Source organism: Lepidochelys kempii, chromosome 1 (genome assembly GCF_965140285.1).
Source record: "Lepidochelys kempii isolate rLepKem1 chromosome 1, rLepKem1.hap1, whole genome shotgun sequence".
NCBI lineage: Eukaryota > Metazoa > Chordata > Testudines > Cheloniidae > Lepidochelys > Lepidochelys kempii.
Window position 1 is genome coordinate 139,968,157 of NC_136380.1, and position 17,003 is coordinate 139,985,159.

General features: G+C 40.7%; 1 protein-coding gene across 3 annotated transcripts in view; it reads left to right on the plus strand.

Annotated features, from left to right (window-relative positions):
- The window catches only part of CDKL5 (cyclin dependent kinase like 5), a 215,503-nt gene that overhangs the window by 44,698 nt on the left and 153,802 nt on the right, over window positions 1–17,003 (plus strand). Inside the window, exon 2 of one of the 3 annotated variants that reach the window (XM_073356542.2) lies at window positions 10,095–10,211. The exons of the other annotated variants lie outside the window; for them this stretch is intronic. The gene's annotated coding sequence lies outside the window, so the exon portion shown is untranslated. The remainder of the gene's footprint in view (window positions 1–10,094; window positions 10,212–17,003) is intronic. 3 annotated transcript variants of the gene reach the window in all.

Genomic DNA, 17,003 nt, shown 5'->3' on the forward strand with positions numbered 1-17,003 from the left:
ATGCATGCAGGAAATGCACCCTTGCATCCTCTGTTATCTTTAGGATTGAGAGCTGGTTTAATTACCCTAGTCTGTGGGAAAGGGTACCAATATTCAGAATTGGCTCCCTAGCTGCTTATAGTAGCCCCCTGTGACAGGTTGGATCACATAGACCCCCCTTGGGACTGCCACCTGATGTGCTGAGACTACCTCTGAGCCTGTTTTCCTTGGCAGCTTGGGAATTCAGTACACTGTCTTGTTGAGCCAGACATGCTTGCTTGCTGTGAACACAGACCTAGGTCTGAACCACGGCCCCCAAAAGCTGCAGGCTTAACTGAAAACAGCTTAAGTGCTTCTGTCTTCAGCAACCAGATACCCACTTCCCAATGGGGTCCAAACCCCAAATAAATCCGTTTTTACTCTGTATAAAGCTTATACAGGGTAAACTCATAAATTGTTTGCCCTCTATAACAGTGATAGAGAGATATGCACAGCTGTTTGCTTCCCCAGGAATTAATTACTTGCTCTAGGTCAATTAATAAGCAAAAAGTGATTTTTATTAAATATAAAATGTAGGATTTAAGTGGTTCCAAGTAATAACAGACAGAACAAAGTAAATTACCAAGCAAAATAAAACAAAAACACGCAAGTCTAAGCCTAATACAGTAGGAAACTAAATACAGGTAAATCTCACTCTCAGATGTTCCAATAAGCTTCTTTCGCAGACTAGACTCCTTCCTAGTCTGGGTCCAGCAATCCCTCACACTCCCGTAGTTACTGTCCTTTGTTCCAGTTTATTTCAGGCATCTCTTTGGGGTGGAGAGGCTATCTTTTTAGCCAGCTGAAGACCAAATGGAGGAGTTTCCACGGTCTTTTATATTCTCTTGTGGGTGGAAACCCCTTTGTTCTCATGTGCAAAATCACAACCACAAGATAGTCTCTAGCCACCTGTGCAAGTCCCATGTCTATGAATGATTCAGCTTTTTGCAGGCCGACGCTATTATTTACATGTTGGTTTGAACTTTCCTAGGACAGCTCAGATGTGGATTGGTGTCTCCCAAAGTCCATTGTTAGTTAAGTACTCCCAATTACTTGAATAACCCCTTCACACTATGTTGACCAAATCTGCTTTATGTGCTTCCTACAGCAAACACTTTCAATCAAGCATAGAGCCAACGCTCATAACTTCAGATATAAAAATGATACATATATACAAATAGGATGAATATATTCAGTAGATCATAACCTTTGCAAAGATATGTTACATGGCATATCTAGCATAAAACATATTCCAGTTACGTCATATTTACACTCATAAGCATATTTCTATAAAGCATTATGGGGTGCAATGTCGTTCCCCTTCTCAAACCACCCTTTGTCTCTTTTTGCCCCTTCTTGCCTATTCTCCCTTGTCCACTGTCCCCTCCTCGCAAACTCACCATAGTCGGGAATCATGCTTATCTGTTTGCTAGCCAAGGGACAGTGAGAAAGTAGTATGTTTAATTTGTGAGATTCACGCCTTTGAGTGCACTCAAAATAGTGTCTGTTAATTGTTTCTTTGGTTTCTACAGATGAGCCCTTGGGGACCCACTCCTCCACACTGGTGGAGCACCTCCATCAGATAAGGTGCCGACTCAGGAGGAAAAAGGAGGATATGTTTTGCGAAGTGCAGCAGTCAACAGATGCAGCAAATAGTCTCCCTCCATGCTTTTTGTTTCACAATCCACGAAAGACTCAGGTTGGATAGCCAGGAGAGGACACGGGCAGAATCAGATGATAAAGCTCCTAGAGGGCCAGAGAGAGACGTTGAACTCTCTCTCATTAGCCTGCAATCTGAGCAAATCTGTGTCCGACTCCCCTTTCAGCCACTACAACACTCGAGTCCATGCCCTCCACAAACTCCCCCACCACAGTCCTCACATGTTCTTGGTCCCTCACAGTACCCCATGCACTCCACACCTAGGGACTGGTTTCCCAACGAAAGCTGGAGTTACGCCCAGCTGTGAGAGACCTTAACACGAAACTGGTCCTCTTTGTCATGTCCCGTTTGACCAAAAGTTTGTGTTTTATCCTGTTATTAAACATGAGTCTTTGAAATAAAATGAGTCTGTATTTGTGACATATGCACATATATCACACAGTGCTAAAACAGTGGCTAAAGGTGGGAATATTTGCTCCTTGCAATTTAATTAATGCTCAAGAAGCTAGTGCTACGGGGTAATTCAAGGCGACAAGTAAACATTGCCTGGCCGAATGCATCACATAAAGGCACATTACTGGGAATCATTGTCAAAATGCTCCTTGAAAGCCTCCCTGATTTGAATAGCCTCCCACTATGCCCCTCTAATTTCCCTTGTATCTGGCTGCTCAAAATCAGCAGCCAGCTGAGCAGCCTCAGCAGGAAAACTTTTCCCCTTCGATTTGCAGATATTACGCAGAGTAAAGCAGGTCGCAATGACTACCAAAATATTTTCCTCATTGAGGTTTAACCGGCCAAAAAGACAGCACCAGTGACCTTTTAATCAGCCAAAGGCACATTCAGTAATCTTTTGGCACCTGGTGAGCCTGTTGTTGAAGCGCTCCTGGCTGCTGTCCAGGTTCCTGGTGTTAGGGTTTCCTGAGCCACAGGAACAAAGGGTAGGTGGGGTCTCCAAGGATCACTATAGGTATTTCCACATTCCCCCATTGGAATCTTCTGTTCTCGAAAGAAAATCCCAGTATGCAGCTTTCTATAAAGTCCAGTGTTCCTAAAGATGGTGCATCATGCACCTTCCCTGACGACCCCACATTTAGGTCAGTGAAATGGCTCTAGTGAGTCTCCAGCGCCTTCAAGACCATGGAGAAGTAGCCCTTTTGGTTGATGATGTCTGTCACAAGATAGTTGGGAGCCAAGACTGAGATATGCATTCCATCTATCGCCCGATTATAAGCCAAGTAATATAATTTAGTCCAATCAGTCAGCCAATAACCAATTCTTTCAGGCTCCTTTCGGTTTCTCATAATTTGTCCTCCATCTTGCTAACATTGCTCATACTACTAGTTCTAATGTGTACTATCTCTTATTATATATACAGTATATAACTTTTTTTTGGCAAGATGGTGGGTATGTACCAAATTTTTACTACTGTTCCATACCAAACAAACAAAATGAAGACTAAGAATAACTAGTGTTGTAATAGGGTACCAGTCATTTATGGTTTAGGAGGATCACTTTTCTTTGGCCAGTACTGCCTCATTCAAGGAACGATACCTGTGGCATTGGGTGGTGGTGTAGGGTTTGGGAAAACTTCATACTGCGAATCTGCTTTTGGCCCAAGACTGGAGTTCAGTGTGTGTGCTAAAACTGTCCATTCCCCTCATAGGGTGCTGGCTCAGAGTAATTACAGCTGGTGGCTCCCTAAGATCCTGGAGAGCAGGGATTGATCTGAATTGTAGTTCTTCCCAAAGCTGTCATGCATCCACAGGGTCTGCTATTCCCTGGCTTTTAAGCAGGCTCTTAGAGGTACCCATTCAGTGTGCCAGATCCTCAGGGAGTCACACTGACTGAAGTATTTATATTAGCTAAGTCTTGTTTCAAAAATTAAGCACGAAAATCTATTTGAAAATACTGGACAAAACAGAACTGTAGGTTTGGATTAAGAAAGAATATATGTAAGTAGAATCAGAGGAGAGACTGGTGCATAAAGGAAAAGTAGTACTTGAAATATAATAAAAGGTTCAGTAACTCTGTTTGTTGCTTGGATGGGATTAACTAGTGTGTGTTGAGGTTAGAGTGATTTTTTTTCACAAATCATATACTGTCTTGTTTCTCCCGTGTTCTCCTCCCCCCTCAGTTTTGGATGTAATGGCTTCTGTGGCGAAAACTAGAGACTGAGATAGTGGAGTTGTTAAAATTTCCAAATACAGTTGTCCTATGGCTTACTTCTATTCCTTCATGACCGTGGGATTCTGAAAGATTTGACTGAAAGAAGACAATGTAGAATAGAAAAGTCTGGATGTGCTGTTCACATGGGGTAATTTTCCAATCCATGCTTTCAGGGTAAATTTGTCTCTGTCAAGACTTTTGTGTTTGTTTAATAAAAACTGTGTGCATGTATATGCTGAATACCAAAAATACCTATGTTTTGTGCTAGTGATTTGAAAGTATTTATATTTTTTCCACAATACATAATTATACATACATAGTATTAATAGTCCAAGAACTAAATAAAAATATCAGCACTGTACCTCCAGATAAAATGCCATTTGGTATTTGAGAAAAATATAAAATTTCTAATAACTTACATTGTTGTATGACTCATGTCTAAAAATAAAAACCATATGCCCTGCAAAATATCATTTCTATTGGAAAAGATATTTTGTCAAGACTTGCTAATTTCTTCTAGTTAAAATACCAATTAGTCAGGTTTAATGATGACCATATCCACTTTGCACAATCATCTCCTTGGCTACTGATGCAGTCCTTCAGACACACTTCTTAGAAAAGTCTCTCTTGATCTTGTTTAATTTATTTTTAAAAATGAATATTCCTAGATCTGAGCTGTATTGCACCTTGTTTTGGTTATTCCTTCAAAATATTATAATAACCAAAATGAAGGTATAGTTTCACTAAAGGGTAAGGGATTGTTTTCTTCCATGCCCTTGGATGATAGGGACCAAGATTTGGAAAGGAGTCTACTTTTAAAATCTTGAATATGGTGTTTCCAAATAGCCCCCCCCCACCTTTATTTTTGTGTAAACTTGGACTAATTTTGAGGTAATGCTGCAAGTAATAAAAACTGTCTGTCAACCTGGGTTATTTTTCTGCCACTGATTTGCTATGTGATCTTGGTCAAGTCAGTTTGTCTGGGCCTCAGTATTTTATCTGTAAAATATATACAGCTCATCTTTATAAGTACTTAGCTTCCCTAATGAAAGGAACTATATAAGGGCATGATGTATTTTTTGCAGTGCTAGTGTTTGGGATTGTCCCCCCCTTCCTTTCCCTTCTGCATTCTGTCTTGCAGGTTTGGGATGCTCTGTCTGACTCTTCATACTGTGATAATAAAAGAAAATGTCTCCTGAGTGTTTGGGTGCCTTTGGAATAAGGAGGGCTAGGTGCAAAGGTGACACAAGGGAGTGTAGTTAGGACTCATTCCTTAGCTCAGTGGAGGAAAGAGAAATTTCCTTATTCTCTTCAGGTCCTTTCTGGAGAAGCTGGCTATCCTTCTTACAAAAACATTTAAGTTTTTGTTGGGGAGAGGGGGAAGAGGAGGGATAAATACAACTTGAGTGGATTTCTAGCTCCTGAGGTCACTGTGAACAGACGAAAGAGACAACACAACCTCCACCCACCCCCGCTTGCGGGGTCCAGCAACAAAGAACTTTTGACCACTAGAAGTTTCTGGGGTAACTTGCCCATTTTGAAGTGAGGATACTAAATCATTCAAGTGCTGATAATCTTACACTGCCTTTCCACAATTCCCCCCATGTGCCAAAAGGACAGACAAGTTCTCCCATAATTCATTGGGCAAGAATCATATAGCACTTCAGAGTACTGCAGAACAAAGACCCTAGCCAAATTACTCTACTGACACGTGGGTGAGTACTATACCCTCTCTGGTGCTGTAACTCTAGCATGGCTTTGAAGTGTGGCTGCTCACACCTGAGCTAGGTTAACCTAGGTACTCAGCATTGGGTGCTATCACTCAAGTTAATGCAGCAGAGAAGGTACTCCTAGGAAGAGAACACAAATGGTAAGGGCCATTATTGGTTGTGATGCTGTGTGACACGGTAGTCTTATCTCATTTAATAGAATATCAGGGTTGGAAGGGACCTCAGGAGGTCATCTAGTCCAACTCCCTTCTCAAAGCAGGACCAATCCCCAATTTTTGCCCCAGATCCCTAAATGGCCCCCTCAAGGATTGAACTCGCAACCAGGGCTGGCTCCAGGCACCAGCGACCCAAGCAGGTGCCTGGGGCAGCAAATGTAAAGGGGCAGCAGGTGGTTGGACTCTGGGGCAGCAATCTGTCCTCGGCAGCAGCGGGAATTCGGCGGCCGCTCCGCCACAGCGCATTTGTGCTTGGTGTCAATTCGGCGGCGGGGATGCGACGACTCTTTGGTTGCAAGCGGCAGTTCGGTGGCCGTACCATGGCTCCGCCTTGTGTTCAGCGGCAAGGTTTTGGTTTTTTTGCTGCTTGGGGTGGCAAAAACGCTGGAGCCAGCCCTGCTCAAAACCCTGGGTTTAGCAGGCCAGTGCTCAAACCACTGAGCTATCCCTCCCCTGTCCTTTGTCTGTGTGATTCACACAGCTGCCATCACCAGAATATCTGAATGCTTTTCTAATATTTATTAACAGAAATAACAAAACTGTCTCTTAGATCACTTTTTAGTTATTTTTCTATTTTGCTCACAGGCTGAGAAGTATGTGTGAAGTCATGAGAACGTTTGTGGGCAGTGGGAGGGGAAAGGAGGAGAAATGAGTTCTCAAACCAGTAAGGCTCCATGTTATAGTATTTATATCTCCTCAGGGTGTGAGTTTCATAATTAGTCCAGGACCAATGAAGGTTTTGTTGTGTTCATATAAGCCCCATTAGCGAATATGTTTGTGGTTCCACTGAATGTAGGTCCCTCATGGTTGCAGAGGTGAGGCAATCTCTGAAGCAGATAGGAATAGTCCCATGTAGGATTTTAAATGTCAGTTCAGTGACCTCAAACTGGACTCTGGGGAGGTCAGTGCAGAGCACCAGGATTATGTGCTCACACACCTGTGCTCCTGGCCACCTATGCAGATGGGACAATTGTTTTGTACAAGTTGAAGCCTTTTCCAGGTGCTGGGCTTCATTTCTAGATATAAGTTGCAATAATCAAGCCTTGGAAGCTGTGGTCATACCTGAGTCTGTTAGGATTGGGTACACTCTTCTGGCAACTTGCAGCTGCAAGTGGGAATTCCCACTGTGAAGCCTGTTTGGACATCCAGTACCGCTGTGGAGTCCAACAATTGTAGGCTGCAAATTGATATAGGAGTGTGAGAGAGGAAGATGTTTTCTGATTCTGTTCTTGGTGTCACCTTAGGCCTTCCTACATTTGAGCTCTTCATGGCAGTTGTCAAAACATTGCTTTGTGACAGCATACTGCAGTGCTTGCTGGAGGTAAGGGGAGTTTGCTGAAGAACACAAACAGGACTGTTTTCTAGATGCAGAGAATAATGCTGGCTTTTCATCAAGTAGCATGTACATACTGAGGAGGAGGAAAAGATAATTTCTTCCAGGGATGATCTAATATTTCTCCATTTTGTGGAAAAAATGGCTAAGGGTGTCCCTTTTGGACTTGATGTATGCCTAGGAAAATGCGAGACAGTGATTCTAACATTCTCGGAAGAGGTGTACCTGTAGCTAGGGTGGCAGGATCCATTCAACCCTGTCCTGGACAAGAGGGTGCAGGTATGCTATCACTCTCATACTGTCCTGGTTGTCTAAGGTAGCTTACGGAAATTAAGGCCTGTTTTTAGTATACAAGCACCTTCAAGCCAAAGGTCTGTTAGTGATAGGTTATTTTAAAAATAAAGGGATTTCATCAGTAAGGTTCAAGTGCATCCTCTGAGCAACTTAGCCCTAGCTCCCAGCTGCTGGGAAGAGAGATGTTGGTAATCCTGCCTGAATGCAGTACCTGGACCTTGCTTGGGAGGGATGGGATAAGGCTATATATTTTATATCAATCTCTGGCTAGTGGGTGTGTCTGATTAATGTGAAGGTACCCCATTCTTCTAGCTTCCAGATAAAATAAATTCACTTCTCTACTGATTCTCTTCTCCCGCACCCCCCAAAAAGCTCCTTTAGGCTCTGTGTGGGGGGGTACTGCTACACTACTATACCTCTTGCTCTGTGTCCTTTTGTAATATGTAAAAAGGCAATGAGTTTTGTACTTCTTTACATTAAAGACCTATCTGTATCAATAAAGGGTGATATCTCTTGGTCACAACCAAATTAGTGAATATGTGTTTTGAAATAAAATAAAACTGACAGCTGAAGATGTTTGAAGAAATTCAGTTTTAAGGGGAATCTTAGTTAGGGTGACCAAATAGCAACTGTGAAAAAATGGGATGGGGGTGGGGGGTAATAGGTGCCTATATAAGAAAAAGTCCTAAAAAAACAGGACTGTCCCTATAAAAACAGGACATCTGGTCACCCTAAATCTAGTTAATTTTAAACACAATTCTGATTTAAAAAAAAAAAGTTAAACAATTGGATGAAATATGGTCAATTATTTTTACATTATGTAAAATATATACATTTTAAATGAGGGATTTACACATGGTCTAACACTGGAAAACTTGATTCTATTTTGGTTTCTACTTCTAGATTAATAATCATAATTTTAAATTACTGGGTTTGAAATGGAAAGAAATCTGGCAGTTATTAAAAACACTCCTTTTGAATTCTAAATTTAAATTGACACATTGTAAACTTCCACATAACGTACATAATACCAAATGAGTTCAACTGGATGAATCCAGAACAATCAAAGTGCTGCCCAAAGTAGTAAAATGAAGCTGGCGCTAGTTTCTGTATGACCAGGGCTGGCTCCAGCATTTTTGCCGTCCCAAGCGGCAAAAAAACCCAAAAAACCCCCACCCTTGCAGCCCAACGTGGAGGCGGAGTGATGGCATGGCTGCTGAAGAAGAGTCGTGTCCCCGCCGCCGAACTGCTGCTGAGTGCAAAATGAACTGTGACGGAGCAGCCGCTGAATTCCCGCCACCGCCGAGGGCGGATTGCCGCCCCAGAGCCTGATGTCCTGCCACCCCTTTACATTTGCCGCTCCAGGCACCTGCTTGGTTTGCTGGTGCCTGGAGCCGGCCCTGTGCATGACTTGGGAATATCCCTTCATTCTGGTTAATATGCAGTAAACAGAACCTATGCATTATTAAGATGACTAAATTATCCTGTGCATTTGATCTTTGCTTGCTTCGATTTTTTGAAAGAATGGTGGCTAAATAATTGCATTTGTTGAACTGCTTTAATTGCGTGCTTGAGGCAAGATTAGGCTACTGTTGCTTGGATTTTAAGAATAGGTTTGATGAGGACAAACTTGTATTTAAAAAACTACAATAAAATTCTACAGTTGGTAGTATTGCCAACCCCAAGTAGTCAGAAGTCATGAGTCAAGCCCCCCAGAATCATGAGAAGTAAAAAATAAATGATGGGTTCTTTTTATGTATACTCTGATTTTGAGCCTTTTAGGGTTCATGTTTTAAAGCTTTCTTTTGCAACCATGAGTGTTAGAAACTTAGTTTTTTAAAATGGAAGCAGTGATTTTCATGTAATTGCTTGACTCCAAGAACTGGAATTTAAGAAAAGCACCAGGTGTAACAATAATCACAATAAATCATGAGAGTTGGCAACACTGTGATGTCATTTACTGGTTCTTTTTAAGATGACATTAGCTGAGGAGATACATTTTAATTTTTGGTCCAAATATACTTTTCTTCAGTATAAGGTCTTTTGACAGATGGATGATTTTGAACTGGGCACATATATGGAAGCCTTGAGTTAAAAGTGTATTTCACAGAAACATGAGAACTGTAGGTGAAATGTTTGTTTTAATGTACCCTATGGGAGAAAATTATAATCTTTTGCTAACATTTCCTTTCAACAAATTGTGTTTGTCATTTTCCAGCTCTTAGTAGAATTTTCCCATCCATTGAAGATGATGATGTAGTTTTATCATATTGTACATGTTTTTGGTCAGGGTTTTTCTTCTTACACCCACCTGTGGATAGCTATGCTGTTGCTCATATCCTGATTCTAGCCACTTTTGCCGCTGCCAGCAGTGTTCTGAATACAGCTGCCCAGAACTCAGAATTTCCTATTTGTGGGAAATTTCAAAATTTGGTTTTGTTCTGATTTAGACCAAAATGAAATATTTCAAAATTTCCCTTGAATTGTAAATTCTGGAAAACTTTCATTGTGGGAATATATGGTGTTTTTGAAACAAAAAAAATCTCTGAAGAGCCTGGCAGCTGCTGAGTGAACTTGACATTCTTGTCACTTTTTTGTCACTGCCTACCCTTGAGTAAAAGTGGTGTGTCTTTTTGTTTTTGTTCTCTCCTCCCCCCCCCCCCCGCCCCTACGCCTAGACACACCATTTGGCAGTGGGGAGCCAGCTGACTGTGGGCTGGAAGCTCTAATCCATGCCATGAACCCAGGATACCATAGGCCCCAGCAGCCTTCTAAGCAAGCTGTCAAAAAAACAGGTAGGTTTCTGATGGAACTCTGCCTGTGATTCAACATAAGTTTGTTTGAACTTAATAGGCTTCTGTGAAACATTTTGGTTTCAAATTGGTATTTTCTGATGAAATCTTGTTCTGAATAGCAGCAGTGAAACTGACAAAAATCTGTTTCACTGTGCTGCTATTTACCAAATATACAGCAGCATCTGAGTCACTAGAACTGTCTGCCTGCAGACCTATAAAGACAGTACTGCATCATTTTTTGGAAAATGAAGTAAAATTTTGCAAAAATTAAGCTAAGTAATAAACTCACCAGGGGAAATTTCTATTAACCACTACAAGTTGGACTAATATATTTTTCAAGTTAATTGAACTTATTTAAAACTCTTGCATTAGGAGAGATGTTTGTACTTTGAGGACATCCTCTTCTTGCAGGGGAAGGAAAGGTAGAAGCCTGCTTTTATGTGAACAAAAAAGAGGATTAGTTTTATGTGATCAAAAGGAGGGAAAGCTCTCTTTAGACAGTCAAGTGAAAAATGTGTCGTCATTCCTATCAAAGAGAATTACATATTTTTAAAATGAAAGTTTATTCTCTTGAGGAATAACAACCTAATGTCACACTGTTTCATCTGTCTTGAGATTACACCAGTCTACTGGAGACTGTCATCTTCTAGTTGGAGACAGACACTCTGAGTACAACAATGTTTGGCAAAAGTTCTATCTGCAGAACAGCCGGGCAGTATATAGTGCTATGAACATGTATGTCTTACTCTCTGTTGCAAGTGCAGCTTCCTTCTAATCAAATAGGCTCCTTATGTAGAATCTTGCAAAGATGTGATTCTTGTGTGAACTCTAATCCAGGCCCTTGTATTAGATTTTACAAGATTGCTGTGACCTGAGGCTCTCACAAAGAGGATGTCAATGCTATTCTCTCAATCCACAGATTTTTCACTGTTTTTTCTTAAAATGAGGGTACATGGACTTTTGTCTCTTCATTGAAACAGGATGATTCATTCTTCTGTTGATGATTTCTGAGCAGGTGTTGAAATCCTGTAGGAAGATGCCAATTGAGCCCTCCTAACTCACTTTGGTAGGCATTGCTCATTAACCTGACTTGGATATAAGGAAGGCAGGAGTAGTCCTTTGGTCAGGATAACGTAGAATCTGGTTAAGCAGGCCTATGAGAGGAATAAGAACAGTCAAGTGTGGGGAGGTTTTGGGTTGGAGCCTGTTTTATGGTTGAAACGTAGGTGGTAAATTTCAACATCTACATCATGTGATGACTGTTCTGGAGCAGGGTGGAAATAGGAATATCACTTGCTAATATTCATCCCTTACAGGGTAATGCAGAGGAGGACTGATTACAATCTAAATTCTAGATAGGAAGTTGGAATTTTGACCTTTTCATATATTTTTCTTAATCCTATTTGTCATTAGTTTATGCAAGAACCAGTTCAGACACCCTGTTAAATAAATGTAGGATGAAGGGTCAAATCCCCAGTTCTTCAAATTGAGTTTAGTGAAACCAAATTATTAGCACAATGGCATCCGTACAAGAGTTTCATTTACTGGTTTGGTAGAGGCAGCCCTGAGCAATTCCCTGCCAAACTCCCTGGCTGTAATTACCTTTGAGGAAAAAGACAAAGAACAGTACATAAATAATGGGGCACTGTCAGAACTGAAAAGCACAAAATGAGACTTCTCCCACCCCTTTTAAGAACAATTGAATTTAAAGTATTTCATTGATAGCACAATCCCCCCCCCCTCCCCCCAATCCCTTTACATGTGCAAAACATAGGCTAAAGCCGCCTTCAGTTGTTACTTGATTGTCTGGGTTAGTGTCTCTGTTGCACCATCTTTGGCTCTTATGAGCCTGCAGGAGACTGAAGATGATAAATTTCTCATGCTACGAGCAGGAATCTTGATTATTTCAATTTCTTTCCTTAGGAGAATAGAACTGGCAATAGGAGGGGAGAGATGATACAAAGTATTTGTATTTGATACCACAAACTCATTATCCTTGGTGTTTTGTTTTTGTTTTTTGTGGTGGTTCCAGTCTATAAACTGGGCTTGTCAGACTTTTACTTCCCTTACTTCTGGGGGCTATGTTTCTCATTTTAAAATACTTCAGTGCCTCTTTTGTGAGTAGAGGAAGGGACGGGGAAGAACATTGTCCATTTAAAACTTCTAAAAAATTGCCTATGTAATTAAAGCATACTGTAAACTTTTACTAAAAGTTAATTGTCATATTTTCCTGTTTGCAGAAATGGAGATTTTAAGTTTAATGCATGCATAAACCAACAACAACAAAAAGTCTTCTGTGCATTTCATCTAATAGGTAGCAAACTAGAATTCTTATAAAGCAATGATAGAATGCATGCAGGGAATATATACCTGTTCTTTTTTACTACTAGCTGCTGTTCACTATGAGCAATGACTAAGAAAAGGTGGCTTCTAAATCTGGGTATTTAATGCAAATAGTATTCTCTTGCATAAGCTGCATAGCTACAGAACATCAAACACTGTCATTAAAACTGTGACTCACAGCATTCAACAGAAGATGTTTCAAGCCTTAAAAGTACTAATAGAATTATTGCAGTCTGACAGCCTGCAGTGGAAAAATACTTCAGCTACCAGTAACAGTATTTCATACTATCATGTAACTTGTCATGCATATATTTTGCCCCCCCCCCCCCAAAAAAAAAACAAAAAAAAACCAAACTCATCCTGTGAGCAGACAGGTGGGTTTTTTCTAAACTCACTAGCATTCTGAATAGTTGAAGAAATAGATGCAAATAGAGAAAATGGAATATATTTAACATCCTGGGTCTTGAAGAATATCTCAGTGAAGCTTTTGGCTTAATAAATAAGAGATTTAAGATTTTTTTCTAATTCAACAAACTGCATATAAAAACAGTTTTTAATTTAAAAAAAAAAACCCTACTATCTTAGGACTTGCTTTCAATGTGTATTTTTATATTCAAAAGGAAAAGCCACTCTTTGGTAAGAGGAAAAATAGCTACAGTGATTCTCACCTTGAAAGCTGTTAAAAATCTGAGCAAAGATTGTATATATGGATTTTATATGAGGTCTGAGTAGAATTTTATGTATATAATATATATATGAAAGCTTAAAACGGACTCCAATCTAAACCCTTCTCCTCATGCTTGGCTGTTCTTGTTCCTCTCATAGCACAGCTTCACCAGACCCTAGGTTATCCTGACCAAAGGACTACTCTTGTCTTCCTTACATCCAGGTCAGGTTAATGAACAACACTTACCAAAGTGATTTAGAAAGGCTCAATTGGCATCTTTTTATAATAATAAAAACCAAAGCAGCAAACAAGAAGTTTCTAGCAGTAGCTAAAAGTCCTAAATCATTCTTAAATCAATGGGTATCTTATCTTGACAGGAAAGATGGTTGTATTATTAGGAAAGAAGAAATTCTCAAGTACAATCCAGCAAACCTAATGAGAATTCTTCACTATCTTCTTATGGCTTTACTGAGTGAGTAGAATTCTAATAGTTGTGCAAGAATAACCGAGGAAACTAGATATTAGACCCTGTTAGTGATCTATGTTAGGAACAAGAAAGAAATAGTATTTTTAGCCATACTGTGTCACTGAGAAACAATAACAATCTCATGCATAAATCTGTTGTTTTCCTAGTTGGTGGCATATCCTTTTTTCCTTTTTTTGGTTTTGCATTTTGTTATGCATAATGGGTAGACTCTAACACTGTATAATTACTGTCTTGCATAGATTAGATGAAGCTGTGTATGTGAATTTTTGCCACTCACAGATTTAACTTCCTTGGTGTCTTTAAGATTTTGATTTTTTAAAAAGATATTCTCTGTTTAGCTTAAAATGTAATCTATTAAACAATACTTTTTCTGAGGGACCTCCTTTTTCAGTTTCTTGTCTCCTGGGCCTAATTATGCAGCCTTTTAATATGTTTATTTGCGAACAGAGCCAGTCCCAATCTAATTTATAGTGACGTTTTATAGGGTAATTTTGTGGGATACATATTAAGCTTTTGTGACATTCATCTGTCCAAACCATACTGTAGTCACCATTTTTACATCCCATTTTGTAGAACTTGTTGCCTAGTTTGACTAGGAGAAAGAGGGTGGTAGTTGGTTCTTGTTGTAAATGGGTACTTGAAGTGCAATAGCCATTAATGATGGAATTTCCAAAGAGAACCCCACCACTTCATGTAAGTAAAGCTTGTAAAATAATCTCTAATCAATTCTTTCCTCCACTCATGTGATGAATACTGCAAAACTATTGTTTTCTTCATCTTCTGGCTTCTCCCCTGGTTATTTGCTGCAGCCTAATGGCCAAACAGCTCCTTCGGTGGTAACTACTCTGTTCGTATCCTTTGACTGAAATGGATTGGGAGTATAAATTCTATAAACTCTTTAGCCATCAGCACATCTCCTTTAGAAGTTATGGTGTTCTCTTTTATTCTCTCGGGAAATTACTTGTGCAACAGTAACAAGATGTAGTAAGCAAAGGGAAAAGTGAATTAAATTAGTTATCTGCATTTATACTTTTCATAAACTGCACTAGATGGTTACATACTTTATAGCTTCTGTAGCCCTCCCCATCTCTCTCCCCTCCCCCACCACCCCATGTGCTACCTTCCCAACCCCCTATATTTCAGGGATTCACTGCAACTCTTCCACCTCCTCCCTCTTTCCAGGGGCTCTGTGTATTGATCTCTCTTCCTCCATCCTTTATGCTAGGGGCTCCTTGTAGCCCTCCATTTCACCCTTACTCCCACACTTTGTAATCAGTTATTTCTTTTCATTCTGTGTGGGAGTAAGTCACTCAGGGTCAATGTTTTAATACCCATTGGGCTGATGGGCAGAACTGATATGGGATGGTGGTGGTATATGGAAGGTGTTAATTGGTGCCACCAACCAGTTCTTTGCTCTATAGACAGCAGAATCTGTTAATGAGATGCCAGGGGCACTGTATGTTCAATATCATCCCTCCACTTTTCCATAGGATTCTACCCATTGATGCCCAGAACATTCCCTGGATTGATAGACAAGCAGAAAAATGTCAATTTTGAGTGCGGGGCAGGAGCAGTGGAAGTGCCCTGAAAGTGGCGGGGCCCACAGGTGCCTGAACCATGGTCCCTCCCCCCACAACCTGCCCCCTCCCGAGCCCCTGCCCTCGCGCCGCCCTTTCCCCCACCAAGATCCTGCCTCCGTTTGCTCCTCTTTGCCCCCTTTCCTCTGTCACTTGACCTTACCTGCTCCCCTGTTCAATCGCCCCTGGCGTGGGGCCTTATTTCTCTTAGACTGAGAATGCCTCATTGAGTTGGCTAATTATAGAGGGATAAAAAGAAGAGTGAATAGCTTACATTCCTAAATGCCATCCTTTCCTTTATTTCTCGTTTTGTAATAAGTCTGTCAGCATTTCTTGCTGTTTAGATGCTAACTCCCTTTTCCCAGGACCTGTTTTTCGAGTCTCTCTTCTCTGTAACTTGCGTATCTAGCAATGCCTTTCTTGTCATGTGCATCTCAGGTATTAGAGTCCATGGTTTCATTAATGCTTATACTTAATAGTATTTAATTAGCAGTAATATTTGGGAGGAACACCATGTATCTGTCTCCTAAATCCATCTGGAAGTTTTCCACAGCTGCCTTGTCTTCTGGGCTGGTATGTCAAAAACCCAGGAAACTTCCATTTTTTAAAATCTGATCTCTCATTGTTCATTTCTATAAGAGCTAGCTCATGCCCTCTAGCTGGATAGAGCCAGGTCTGGTATACGATAGACATTCTGGATGGTATAGTAATGTCACATAGAGGGGTGTTAGGTTCTTCTTTAACAACACTTTTTTATACCTGGAAAAGCCCTAGTGTAATACAGTTACACTGGCAAAAGAGTGCTTTTGCCAGTATACCTTCTTTCATTCAGAGAACTGTTTTATAAGCTCTCTTGCTCTAATTTGCATGTACACTTGGAGGCTTTGCTGGTATAGCTATACCAACAAACCCTCTCTGGTGTAGACAAGGCCTCAGTTTCCATCTCTGATGAACATGCAGATACCTAAAATGTAATCCTTCTTAAGTTAGGGTAAGAGAAAGTAATAAAAAATAAATAAATGAACTGACAGACGTTAAATCCTCTGTCACAATTCCTTGCAAAGCTATATTTCTTTGGTTTTAGTCATTTCAGAGGCTGGCATTTGTCGGTCCATGGGTTAGCCAAAACTTTTTTATTACTACAGTCCCACCCCTGCAGATAAAGCAAATCACTTGCCTAATGCTTTTTTTTTTTTTTCCTGAACCAGAGTGAGTTTTTACTTTACTTCAAATTCAGGTTTCCCCTACAGCACTTCAAACAATGCAGTGTCACTGGCACAGCAAGCTGATCGCAAACATAACACTTTATACTGCAGTAGCACCCAGAGATCTCTAGTGCAGAGCAAAGGAATGTTCCTGCCCACCCCACACAAGGCCTGAAGGGGTAAATGAGGCCAATTAACCTTAAGCTGCACCTGTAGGAAACCTAGGAAGTGCTAGGGCCTAATTGCAGGTGAAATCCAGCTGGGGTAGGAGCTGGGCACTGTGCAGGATCTATAAATAGAGGAAGTTTGGCAGGCTGGGGGAAGAAACCTACAGTCAAAGTTTCTGATGCAAGGGTGAAGAGCAGGAAAATTGTCAGGGTTCCTTCCCCACTCTGACCTCTAGGGTACAGATGTGGGGACCCGCATGAAAGACCCCCTATGCTTATTGTTACCAGCTTAGGTTAAAACTTCCCCAAAGCACAAAGTTTTTGCCCTTGGATTATGTAAACACTG